This window comes from Citrus sinensis, chromosome 9 (assembly GCF_022201045.2).
Source record: "Citrus sinensis cultivar Valencia sweet orange chromosome 9, DVS_A1.0, whole genome shotgun sequence".
NCBI classification, from domain to species: Eukaryota; Viridiplantae; Streptophyta; class Magnoliopsida; order Sapindales; family Rutaceae; genus Citrus; species Citrus sinensis.
This window is the reverse complement of record NC_068564.1, coordinates 15,253,416-15,266,846: the sequence shown is the minus strand read 5'-3', so window position 1 is coordinate 15,266,846 and position 13,431 is coordinate 15,253,416. Positions and strand designations below refer to the sequence as shown.

At 32.9% G+C, this 13,431-nt stretch overlaps 1 non-coding gene across 1 annotated transcript; it reads left to right on the top strand.

The window, feature by feature from the left end:
* Positions 1–5,952: 5,952 nt before the first annotated feature.
* LOC127900099 (small nucleolar RNA R71) lies at positions 5,953–6,057 on the top strand. The gene has a single exon (XR_008052124.1). It is a non-coding gene; the product is annotated as a small nucleolar RNA R71 (small nucleolar RNA).
* The last annotated feature ends 7,374 nt before the right edge of the window (positions 6,058–13,431 follow it).

The window sequence follows — 13,431 nt, the reverse complement described above, 5'->3', positions numbered from 1 at the left end:
ACTGAAGTTATTGAAACTTTTAGTTTTATTTTTAGTATTAAAATGAATATGATCTCGACCTTTATCATAGTAATTAGTTCCTTGAAGGTGAAAGTTTATTCGGTGGGCAATCAATTCTGTTTGTCAGTGGCCAGTTGGCTTATTAACTATTTAAGACTACCTTTTGGGTTCTGGAGGGAGCAGAACATGGAAAGAAGAAATGGGAGGAAAATGAATGAGGGATACTTTTTGCTGGAAGCTTATGATAATTTTAATGCTTCTTATCTTATTACATAGTACATATTTCGATACCTGTGAACAAAGGGAGGTTAGAATTGAAAATGTGAGAATAAATATATTTCATCTTTTATTTAATAACAGATGTCTATGTATCTTGTATAACCTTTCATTTCATTTTTATTTCTTTTTAGCTTTAGAGATGTATGTTATTCATTTTAGGATACATTTTTAACTTTTTAGAATATATTTGAGTTGAAATTGGAATCTCTGATAATTAATTTGCTTGTTAATTTAATGTTTTTTTTATCATATATTATAGTATTGTTCACTTTAAATTTAGTCAATGAAATAGATTAAAAAAATATAAAAATTTATGCTTGTCAATTTGTAGACCCCATTATTCTTAAAGAATCAAATTGTTTTAAATAATTGATAAAATAAATTTGGTGAAGTGATATGGAAAAGCAAGAATAAAAGAATCAAGTTAAAGAATTAAAAAAAAAAAAGAAACTATAGAATCTTGAGTCTCAGGCGATCATTTTCTTTTTTAATATGATTATGCGGAAACCTTATTCTTTAAAGGGTAATTTTGAAAAGAATTGTTAGTTGTTTAGGCATGTGCTTCTTGATATGTCATTTTTCATGGTGTACTAATCAATTCCTTGAACTCGAAAAAACAAATATTCACCAAAAATCACATCGTAATCATTCATTTAAATATTGTATGTTTGATAAAAAATAAAAAACATTGTATGTTACTCTTCTATCCACAATTATACAAGCAAATACAATCAAGAAGCACAAATTAGGTCTGAGGTTCAAGATTCTTTTACTATATATATTAGCTCAAAACAAACATTAACTAGTGTCTTGAGCTATTTCATTTCACAATAAATTAAAACAATATGATGCAGTACTCTAAAAATTATTTTCCATACTTATATTATTTTTAACAATGCTCTTATTTGTAACAATATCTTTTATGTATTTCATCACATAGTAACCACATTTAACATTGTTAGGTTGTTTCATATACTACAAAATAAAAATTATATACAAGTAATATAAACAAGTGATTTTTTTTTTAAATTTCAGAAATGAACAAAGATTATTTATATGCATTAGCATTGGTATCTTTAGATTTCAAGTGATTGTTTTGCCATCATTAATATGACAAGACAATATATTTCAAGACAATAAAATCATTGATTTTTTTTCCTTACAATTGGTTACTAAACTCAACTGAAAATCTAATATTTTAATTTCCAAACAAAAACACATCCAGGCATGATGAGAACCCATTAACTTGCTATAAGATAAAATTAAAACTAGAACCTAACTTATTTCACCTGAAATTGTACAAATTACTATACTAGAGCAAATATCCACAGCCCTAAAGAAAAAACTATACTGAAAAAAAAAGCCTTAAAGAACAACTAAGAAATCTTAACATCTACCTGTTGTACAATAAGAAATGCTTATGATCCCTTCATCAATGTTCTTTCATCTACATGAGCTATATCACAACCCCTTGGCACCTATGATAGATAAAGAAGAAAGAAATGTATTCAAACTGAAAGCTTCAGGTCACCAGTTATTATGTTGATGAAGGATCCCATCCATTATCTATTCCTTAAAATAATGAAACAAAGGCGAGTTAAAACAAACTATAGAAATAACAAAAGAAATTTGAGAATTGTGATAAATGGATGTGAGAACACCCAAGACTCACAATAAGTCCAAAGAAGTAGATCCCATCGTGTTTTCTAGTTCCTAGAAGCATTTAAGTTTCATGTGATTCTAATTGACAAGACCAAAATCATTAGTACACTTCTAAATGGTAGACCTCAAAATAGTCATAGTAGCTTGCCAAGATAGAAAAGTATTCCCATACTTACTTTCTTAGGCTAAAAATAAATCTACGAAATTCTTCTTTCACTTTTAATCCATGCTCTTCTCGTATCTTAATCTAGTTCCTTACAAGAATAAAAACAAGAACAAAAGTAAAAAATCTCTTTTTATCAACAAGAGAAAAAAGTCAATTACTAATCAATGCAATAGAAGAGAGAACCACCAAATCTATGTGAACCTTTATGTAGTATGCAAGACACAACATGAATCTCACAAAGAAAAGTAAGACCTAGTACTCAATAAGGTTTCTTTGCCAAGGATTGTAATTTAGAATTAAAATATAATAAAATTTCAAAATAAAGACCATGGCACATTGTCTATAAAGAGATAAGAATGAAAGGTTTAAGAAAAAGGTTATTTTGTGACTGATAACTCTAGGATGAACATGAAAAGATGTAATATTGATCAATTTTGAATAGTTCTTTCAAGAATTAAAGAGAAAAACTCTCAATAATATTAAAGTATAGATCTAAATTCATATTAGGTTGCATTAGCTTATTTATCCAAACTCACCAAGTAGCATAAAAGATAACTAATTTGAATAGGCGCCCTTGATTTTCTTCCTAAATTGATAAAGCCTTATTTCTTCTTAATATAAATAACTCCATATCAAATTTAGAAGCTTGAATAACATTAACAAAGCATTGACCATCTTGAATACTCAATTCAGATATTAATGTTTTGAATAAAGCGTGAATTTGAGAGGTGCTCAATTAGCCCATTTAATGCTTCCCCCATTTTTTTATTTCCTACCCTTATCATTTAACTTTCATGGATGCTCAACAAATCTTGCAAAGTTTAAACAACCTGATTTTCATCATTCTCCCTCTCTTGAAAAGGATTTGTCCTCAAATATTTGCCTGCATAAAAAGAAAACAATTCAACAACATTACAACTTGTACTTACATTATATTCACCTAAAAGATCTAGCTTGTAGGTGTTGTTATTGGTCCTTTCAATATTTGAAATATACCATATTCCCTTGGAAGTAGTTTAGAACGCCTTTGAACAAGAAATAGTTTCTTCCTCATATACAACCAAAGCCAATCACCCAGTTTAAATACACCCCTGATTAGATTGGTTAACATATTATTCAGTTCTTTTTTGAATGTTGTGCCATGTTTTTTCATGGATATGCCTAACAATGTTAGCTTTCTTTTCATGGATGTGCCTAACAAAGTCATTTATCTTTTTATGGATATGCCTAACAAAGTCAACTTTCTTTTTTCCATTAAAATTAATACGTTCATCTATAGCTAAAGGTGTTGGTTGATCAATACCATACACAATTTCAAAAGGTGAAAATTTAGTTGCTAAATGCACACTTCTATTATATGCAAACTCTATATACGACATAAATTCTTCCCATGTTTCCAACTTCTTTTGTATCATTACACACAACAAAGTAGATAAAGTACGGTTAACTACTTTAGTTTGATAATCAGTTCGTAAATGATAAGTAATAGAAAATAAAAGTTAAGTTTGTAGATGATAAATAATAAAAGTTAAGTTATTTCTGGCTATGGTGCCTGGTTAAACTTAAGTAATGTAGAATCAAGGTAAACAGGCATTTACTCAATCGAAAATTCTAAACTCAGGCTGTATCAATCTCAAATCTCAAGTTAAAAACTTAAAATTCTGAAAGAATTGATATAAGTGCTTAAGATATTTAAAGAATCTCAATCAAGACGAAACTAACATAAGAATCAAGTATAAACTAAGACAATGTTCATCCTTTTATAAGGACCATATTCATTTTTCAACCATATACTTATCATCGGTATTAAAACAACATGCAAACAACACAATTTATTTATTTATTTTTTTAATAAATGAGAGAAAATATTCCCACCCCCAAAACTTGAAATCAACATTGTCCTCAATGTAAATAAAAGAAAAAGAAAAGAGAAACTCCCTAGATTTTTCACTTGAAGATGTAAATTTATAGTTAAGTTGTTGAAGGGCATGTGAAAAGTTTATGTTTTTCGACCCCAAACTTGTGAAAAAAACCTAGATAAAAAAAATATGTAAAAGAAATAAGAAAAGACGAAAATAAAAATAATAAATTTTAAAAAGCTTGGATTGTCTCCCAAAAAGCACTTAATTTATGGTCAGTAGCCTGATTGTCTTTGAAGAGATCGTTAAAAGAGGGTCGTGGATGGAAGGAGATGATATGGATGGACTTTGCCCAAGTTTCTTGCAATTTGGCCTCTTCCACGAAAATGAAGTGATAGATCTTTATTGAGAGCTTACTTATGTATTGTATGAATGTCATGAGGGTCAAGTGGATGCTTATCCTTAAATCCTTTGGCCATTTTGCCATTTTTCTATCTACCGTTTCGACTTGAAAACAATCTTTGCATTTAGATGGATACTTGATAGGTGTGAACACATTGAAAATGACTTGCCCATTTTAAACTTTTAAAATCAATTTCCCTTCCTAAACATCAATCAAAACTCTCATTGTAGCTAAGAATGGTGGGCCTAGAATGAGAGGTAACTCTATATCTTTGGCCATATCCATGATAATAAAATCTGCAGGGAATATAAAGTTGTCAACCTTCACAACTATAGACATAGTTGTGCCCCATGGATACTTTATAGATCTATCTACCAATTGAAAGGTAACTATTGTTGCCTTAGGTTCACCAAGTCCTAATTTTATAAAAATAGAGAGAGGCATCAATTAATACTTGCACCTAAATCACATAAAGCTTTGTCAAAATAAGATTTTTCAATAGTCCAAGGTATATTAAAATTCCCTCAATCTTTTAACTTTGTTAGTAATTTATTTTCCAAAATGGCGGTGCAATCCTCAGTTAACATTAACCTTCATGGTCATTCAAATTTCCTCTTATTGGACAACATTTCTTTTATAAATTTAGCATTAAACGACATTTGTTCCAAAGCATTTGCAAAAAGAGTGTTAATATGCAATTTCTTGAACACATCCATTCCTTATCTATGTTATTTTTTCAAAGACAATAAAGAAAGAGAATGGAAGAACATAGGCCTTGTTTGGTACTACTGGTTTAGATTATGGCAATTTTAAAGCCTTGGTGGTGTCTTCAACTTGCTCTTCATTAACTTTCTTTATTTCTTTTTACGGCTCATCAAGTTGTTTGCCATTCTAAAGTACAATTGCATTCACTTGCTCTTTTGGATATTTCTCGGTGTTACTAAGTAGAAAGCCTTATGGTCTATTGGATACTAACTTCATAATCTAACTCACTTGTACCTTGAGGTTTCAGATAAATGCAGCTTGATTTTGAAAATTTATCTCTATCTTGGTCATGAATTGAGACATGGTTGTTGTAAGTTAGGTAAGAGCGTCTTCTAAATTTAACGTCTTTTATTGTGATTAGAACCCTAGAGATGGTGTCAATTTATTCTAAGTATTGTTCCATGATGTATTTGGATGGTTTGTCCAGATACGTTTGTAGATATTAGAATATGAGTTATTTTATTGCCTCTGGAAGTTCAACATATAATGAGCTTGTTCAGTAGATGATGATGCAAAAGGACTCCCAATTTGGCAATGAACACTAGCATGATTCTCTCCGCACAATTCATACACTTGAGTTTAAATAGCACTAATATTTAGATGTTCCAGACTTTTAGATAGAGAGTCATTTGTGCAAATAAAGCAGTGACAATATCAACTTTATGGCTTCCCGTTGCTCTCCTTGGTATTGAACGATTTGAGGACCACTGGTAATTATTAAAGGCCACCTTCTTCAATAATTCATAAGTTACTCTGTTGTTATTTTGGTATTGGATCCCAAACCATTGTAAAAGTTCTATACTTGAAGCTAAACTAGAAGATCATGATGTGGGCATTTTTTGGTAGTCTTTATATCCCTCCCATGCTTCATATAATGACTCCATCTTAAATTGAGCAAAAATTATGATATCATTCTTTAACTCAGCTATTTTTGCTAGGGGAAAGAACTTCATTAAAGACTTTTATGCTTAACCATCCTAGGTCATGATTGTCCCAGTAGGGAGTGAGTTTAACTACTCTTTTACTTTATTCTTCAGTGAGAATGGAAAAAACCTTAGCTTGATAGCATTGTCTGAGACTCCATTCTACTTTAATGTGTCACAAATTTTTAAGAAATTTGCAATATAAGCATCTGAATCATCATTCGACATCCTAGTAAATTGTGCTAACGTCTGAACCATCTGGGTTATAGTGGGCTTGATCTCCAAATTATTGGCTTGAATGGCCGGCCATGCAATGCTTGAGCGGGAGACATTAACTATAGGAAGGGCATAATCTCTTAGAGGTCTTGTATTCTTATTTCCTTGTATAGCTTCATTAACCATAATTAGTTGTTGCTCATGTAAAGCTTCTCTCCTTTCCTTGTTGAGCCTTCTACACGTATGTTCAATTTCTGGATCAAAAGGCAATAAATCAAAGCTTCTTGAAACTCTTATAAATTTAAACAAGAAAACTAAAATAACAAAAACATAAAAAAGCAAGAGAAATAAAATTCAAATTAAATCATGGCTAGTTAGTATCAATATTAATCCAAACAATCCCCAGCAAGAGCGCTAAAAATTTGTTGCGTAAATTAACAAGTGTATTAATTGGCATAAGTAATATAATGAATCATCCCATAGAGATTGTATATCCTATTAGCTACCAGAATTATTCTAGCCCAAATTTATTTGAACAATCCAACAAGTGAAATGTAGATTAAAAATTAAAATAAAATAAGGCAACTAAAAATTAACTAAAGATGTAAGCAGTTACGAAATTACCAAGAGATTAAGACACTATGACATCCAATTTCACCATTAACATTACAATTTAATCCTCCATCTATTCTATTAAATTTTATTATCAATGTTGACAATTGAATAACTCTAATTTCTTTAATACTCTTTTCTGAAGCAATATCAAATATATTCCCATATACTATTACACTATATCTCTTTGTGCATTACAATATATGAAAACTCATCAATTTTTGTGGTATTCTTAAATTAACTACGTGAATCAGGTTAGTACATCTATGTCTCCTATGTAATTCGTGGCACCCATTAAACATAGCAAAAATACATATGTCTCCTCTCAGTCTCATTATGTATCCTCAAATCATTCAAATATTAGCTAAATATTTAAAAGCATTAAAGCACAGTAATTTAACAATCAATCATGGAATAATAAACTAAAAATAATACAAATTTATAGAATTAATTCGTCATAGCTAGGCTACATCATAGCCCTAATAAAATAAATTAGTTCATGAGAATATAATGAGAATCCATAAACATTGTAGGAAACATTCAAGCAAAACAATTGGGAAAGGGAAAGAAAAGCTCAAGAATTAATCTCGGCTCTTTTTCTTCCAAATTGCTTCTGCTACTCTTGGTTCTGTTCTTGTGGCTGCTGCTTTTTCTTTTCTCTTCTTACTTTTATTCGGTTATATGTCTTCCTCTCACCTTCCACTAATGCCCCTTTATATATTAATGCTGGTCGCTCTCTGTCATTGCTAAGCCAATAAAGATTGGCTAAAAAGCCCATCACGCGAATGACTTAGAATTTTAATCATTACCTTTTCTTCTTTTATTTTATTTTTCACATTATTTACCTTATTAATAAAATTAAATAATTTACAATGCTAATTCTTCTCATCTTCACGTGATTGCCCCAATTAGAACTTGGCTTCTTTAATTTTCTTCCTTTTTAACTCCTATTACTTTCCTTAAACTTTCAATTATTTTCTTCTTTAAGCTCTTCTGACTTGGAAATTCCAAAATATGAGCCTACAATAAAAAATAATGAGAATTAAGACAAATATTTGAATAAATAAATATAAAAAAGTATAAATTGAGCAAGGGAAGTGATAAAATAATATATAAAATAAAGGCACATCAACTTCCATTTAGTAAATACACCCTTAATGTACTCAAACCCTAATAATTTTGCATTTTAAGTAGAAAGTAAGGCGTATCTTGGAGATTGTAATTTGATCATATAAGAAAATGTTTCATTGAGCACCACCTAATTGGCATGCCACTTGTCTAGCTTCTATTGACCCTTTAAATGCTTTATAGATCTATAACCATTATGAATCATAAACTCTTTTGGCTAGAGATAGTGATGTTAAGTTTCCAATGCCCTAATTAATGCATACATCTATTTATCATACGTAAGGTAAATAATGCATACATCTAGTTATCTGTTCACTAAAATATGTAATGGGATGTCTTTCTTGCATTACAACGACTTCGATACTTATTTTTTACGCATCACATTCAATTTCAAAATTTTTAGGCGAATGCCCCTGAGGACATCTTTATGTCCTTTTGGACATATGGCAAGCTTTTATTAGTGATTCCCTTCCTTAGGTAGGGCCTAAAAGTAATTTGACTATTTTTGTAGAGGTTGTTGAACTTACTTGTGTTGGACAGTTGTCCTTTTGGAGGACAGACTATGCTGACAACTGTGCCCTTAACTCTAATTACTTCATTTTAAATGAATCGATTAAGAGGATGGTGCAGGTGGCTTGTCTGTAGTCCCTCTTTCTTAGTTCTGACTTTAGGGGCTCATAAGAAGATGCTTTAGAGATAGCTCAGGTGGGGACCATACGGTAACTGAGTGGCTTGGTGGCACTGGTGCGGTTGTCACTATTCTATATGTAGCGACTTAGATATTTAGTATAATGTAATTTCCTATCATTATTGGGTAATTTAAGTGGTTGCGGCTAATTTGTTGAGATCTTTCCCTTTTGTCCTCCATTCTCAGCTCTTTTTTTATCCTTTATCACAATCCCAAATCACATTCCTCATGTGTCATGCCCTTAATACCTCTGGCCTATATTTTACTGCCAACAAGATCCCTCTAGTCTTTTAGCAAATAATGAGGTGAAAAAGATTAAGATTTTCGTTCACGATGGTATGGCATATGAGGGTTTTCTAAATGAGGACAATCTTTTAGGGTTTGTCCCTGATTCTTTTGGCAAGACCCCATTCCCCTTGTTGGCCACTAAATGATGAGCCTATTATTTTCCAAATAACGTCTTCGAAAAAAATATGTCAGGCACTGTGGAAGTTTTTTCCAAGGTGCCAAAAAGAGGGTTTCTAGCTTCACCTAAGGGGATATCGGCTAGACTAGGGGATCCTCCCAAGGTTGTTCTAGGGGTGATGCCTAAGCTTTGTTTGGAGGGGGCATTTTTAAATGAATCGCCTTATCTACTCAGGGAGTATTTTAAAAGATTTCCCCTTGGCACATAACCAAGTCATCAAACAATAAAAGAAGAAAGCTTGTTACTAAATATTCACCTTATTCTGATGAGCAGTTGAGCTTCTTAGTCCTTATAAAAGTTGTAAGGAGGGTCTTTAAGAGCGATTTCTTGCGATCTGCCAGGAGCGCCTCGCAGCATTAGATACTAAAGGATGCTGGAGCAAAATTCTCAACTGTATGCTGAAGTAACAATGCTTTTAAAAAAGAATACGGATCTCAAGTGGAGGTCCTGCGAAGACAAAGACTCATTCAAGAAGTAGTTTGACGCTAAAGTGAAGAAAGTTAAGGACAAGGCAATAAAGGAAGTGCTTGACTCGAAGCAGCTGGCCTAGTGTATAGTGTTGAACTGCTTGCATACTATTAGGGTGGACTATCTTGATGGGGTCGTGGAGAAGTACCCTTCGTACTTTACATATGCCAAGGTAAGGAAAGTTTTTCATAACATGGTGGAGGCTTCTGAATCGCATACAAGGGAAGTAGGATCCTCCTTAGATCCTATAGAAGATCCCAGAGATACTGTCCCCTCATATTTCGAGTCTAGTTTGTACTGATAGGTTTGGTACTAAGGATGCAAGTGTAGGAGATTTTACTACTGGCAAGGATGTCGGTGACATGGGGCGTTGTGATGAGTAGCCTGTCATGAGATTACGACTTTGTTGATTTTATCCCATGTATTAGTAGACCGTCGTTGTTTTTATAGTTTGTCTTTGAATTTGTTGGAATGAAGGTTGGTTGATAAGTTGGACTATATATATGGGAGTGTTTTAACTATTTTTTTTGTTGAGGATATGTTCATTTTTAAGGGGAGACTCTGCCGAAATTTTTTTTTCAACATGGGTAATCTCTGAACCTCTCTTTTTACTCTTTTCGCACTCATTTCTTTTTTATGATGAAGGGAGAGATAATTTATCAATTCAATCTGTTCTGTTTAAATTTTTTTTATGAGATTAAAAATAAATGGACACATATTTAAGGGAAGTTAAAATTCCTTAAATATTTCACTTAGGGGGAGCACATATTTAGGGGCAGCAAAATTGCACAAGTATTTTCATGAAAAGTTTGTCATTATAAAAAGGGGGGAGATTGTTAACATAAATATTTCTTTATTATTGATTTTGATGATAACAAACTTGATTAAGATTGATTAATCTTTAAAAACTCAAAATAATTTTCATATACTTTTTAAATCATTATTCTCACTTTTATTCTATGAAAATGATTTTTGGTTATTTTCATGTTAATGGTTTTGAATTGAAAAAGCTTTGAGAATTTTGATACTAACAAATATTGTTTCAAATCCTATAAATGGATCTATTTTGACAAGTTTTATGAAATGTTCTTATAAAGATTTGGAGACAAACTGTTCTGTTGTAAAATAGTTCACTGCAGCAATAAATGTGGAAAACGGCGATCCGACAAGCTTGATAACAGCTCGCCGATATCGAACAGAACTGAAGATTAGCCTCTGGACCTAAACGGCAATCCGACAATTTTGATAAACGGCTCGCTGATATCGAACAGAACTGAAGATTAGCCTCTGGACCTAAACGGTGATTCGACATCTAGATAACGGTGATTCGACAATTTGAAAATCCAGCCCAATGGTCATATTGACCAGTCAAACGGCGATCCGACATCTAGTTAATGGCGATCCGATAGTGTGCAAAAAGTCAATAACGGCTAGTTTTCAGCTCCATCTATAAATAAGCTCATTCAAATTCAAACAAGAGCTGATCACAACACGACCATTGAGCTTATATTCAAGAATACAATCTTCATAGAGCTTTAAAACTCTTTCTTGCTTCATCTATTCACACATTGGGCATTGATTTGTAATCTTAAATATTATGTGAGAGAAAAATAATTTTTATTCTTTTACTTTGAGTGATTATAAGTGTTCAGATACACTTGGGTTAAGAGATTGGGGATAATATCTTGTTGTAAAGGTTCATTGACACCTTGGAAGTCAAGTGTAAGCATTTAAAGCCTTGGAGGCGTGCTTAGTGAAATCCTCAAGCCCGGAAAGCTTGGAGGCGTGGACGTAGGCGAGGTTGGCTGAACCACGTAAAAATCTTCGTGTTTGAATCTCTCTTCCCTTATATTTTTATATTGTAATTGATTTAAGTGTTATTCCATTAAATTCATTTTAGATTTGGTTGATAATTTGTTTTAGAATCAAATAATTTTTTAGAATCCCAATTCACCCCCCTCTTGGGTTGCACACTTGTATTTCAAATACTTCTTAGTTCGTCTCAGTTGTGTACTTTTTCTTATTGGTGGGGGGCTTCTTAAGAAAGTCTTTGTGCTTAATATGAAAAAAGCTTTATCTTGTGTGGTGTTGAGCTCGTTATAATGGAGGAAGCAGGATATTACGAAGGATGGTCAAGTATATCAAGGGTTCTTCTTTCATTGTAAAGACTTGTATATAAGACCTTCTCTGAGAATGCTTCATATAATTGTCTAATGACTCACCTTCCCTTTGCATAATCTGTGATAAAGTCTGAGAAACCCTATTGCTCATTTCTTGCATATCAAAAGTGGGTGAAAAAATCCCACTACAGTTGCTTCCATAATGAGACGCTCTCAGAGGGAACGCTTTTAAACGAGGCCTTGGCATTACCCTTCCGGGTGTGGGGAAGAAGATAAGAAGCGGCCTTGTTAGAGATGCCCTTACTGGCCATCTGGCCCTCGTAGTTCTCTAAGTACTCGGTGGGGTCAGTGTGACCTTTATAAGGAGGTACTTGGGGCAGTCTCTTTCGCTTTCGCCATCCTATCCATTTTGTCATAGAGATAGTGTATTTTAGCTAGGACATCCTTAGTAAATAACATATTATAAACCAATTCTTTTTCCTCTTGTTGGTGTTTGGCTATTAACTTGTTGTGGAGGTCCACAAAGACAAGTATGATGTGTTGTTTTGACTTTCTCCAGTTGCTGTAGCTTGTGGCAGTAGATCAAACATCCTTATTGTGTATAGGCTCCCTTTTGAGCCATTTTACGGAGCTCTACTTGGCCTTGCCCTGGTGGACGGGGTTGTTGGGGTTGTTCCATTCAGTGGTGGGTTGGCAATGACTCTGTTCAATAAGATGGTGTGTAAAACAACTTCTAAGGCATCTTGTATGAGTTGCTGGACATCAGCTCGAATTAAAGGTTTCTCATTTCTTTTGGGGGTTTCTTGACTGAGGCTTCATCTTTAGCGGCACGAGTTCGGTTGGCTATAGTTTGAGACTGTTGATCGCCCCCCCCCCCTAAAATGATCTTTTTGATGGTTGTCACCTTCTTGTGGGGTAATTGGCAAACATGTTTTATGGGTCAAATGGTGTTTTTGTAGGAAAAGAAGTTATTTTTACGGGTAAAAAGAAGACTTTTGTAAGAAAAAAAAAGTCTATTATGAGTAAAAGAGGTACTTTTATGGGTAAAAGATGAAGATTTTTTTTTATGGAAGTGTGACTTTGTTGGAGAAAAAGGTTGCTCTATATGATAAAATAGGTTTATGTGATTTTGAGAGTGTGGGTATTTAAAGATAAAAAGCTCTCTTTGATAGTTAAGGTTAGAATAATGACTTCTATTCAAACCCTACAAATGGAGCTGAAATGTTTTAGTCTGATTTTGGTTAAGTTCAAAACACTATAAGAGCTTCTCTGTAGAAAGTGGTTTTCTGGTAAAGATGGACTTTAGGGATGGTTTTCTAAGGCGGTGACAACTTAGAGAAATCTGGAATCACAAGAAATAGCCATTAAAGGCAACGCCATTTGTAGCCGACAACGACACTCCGAGGGTCAGGTCAATGGGAGGTTGGAGGAAGAGAAAGGTTTTAGAGAAACCTTAGAATAAGAGAAAAGTTAAGTATTTTTTATAAATGAGTGACTTACCCCTTGGTAAGAACAATTTAACCTTTTAAAGTAGAGTGCCCTAAGCACATCTTTATTTGGACACATGGTGAGCTGTTATTGAAGATTCTACTCCTTAAGCAGGGTTTTAAGAGTAACTTGACTTCTTTTATGGAGGCCTTTAAGCTTGCTTGGATTGGACAGCTATCCATTTAGAG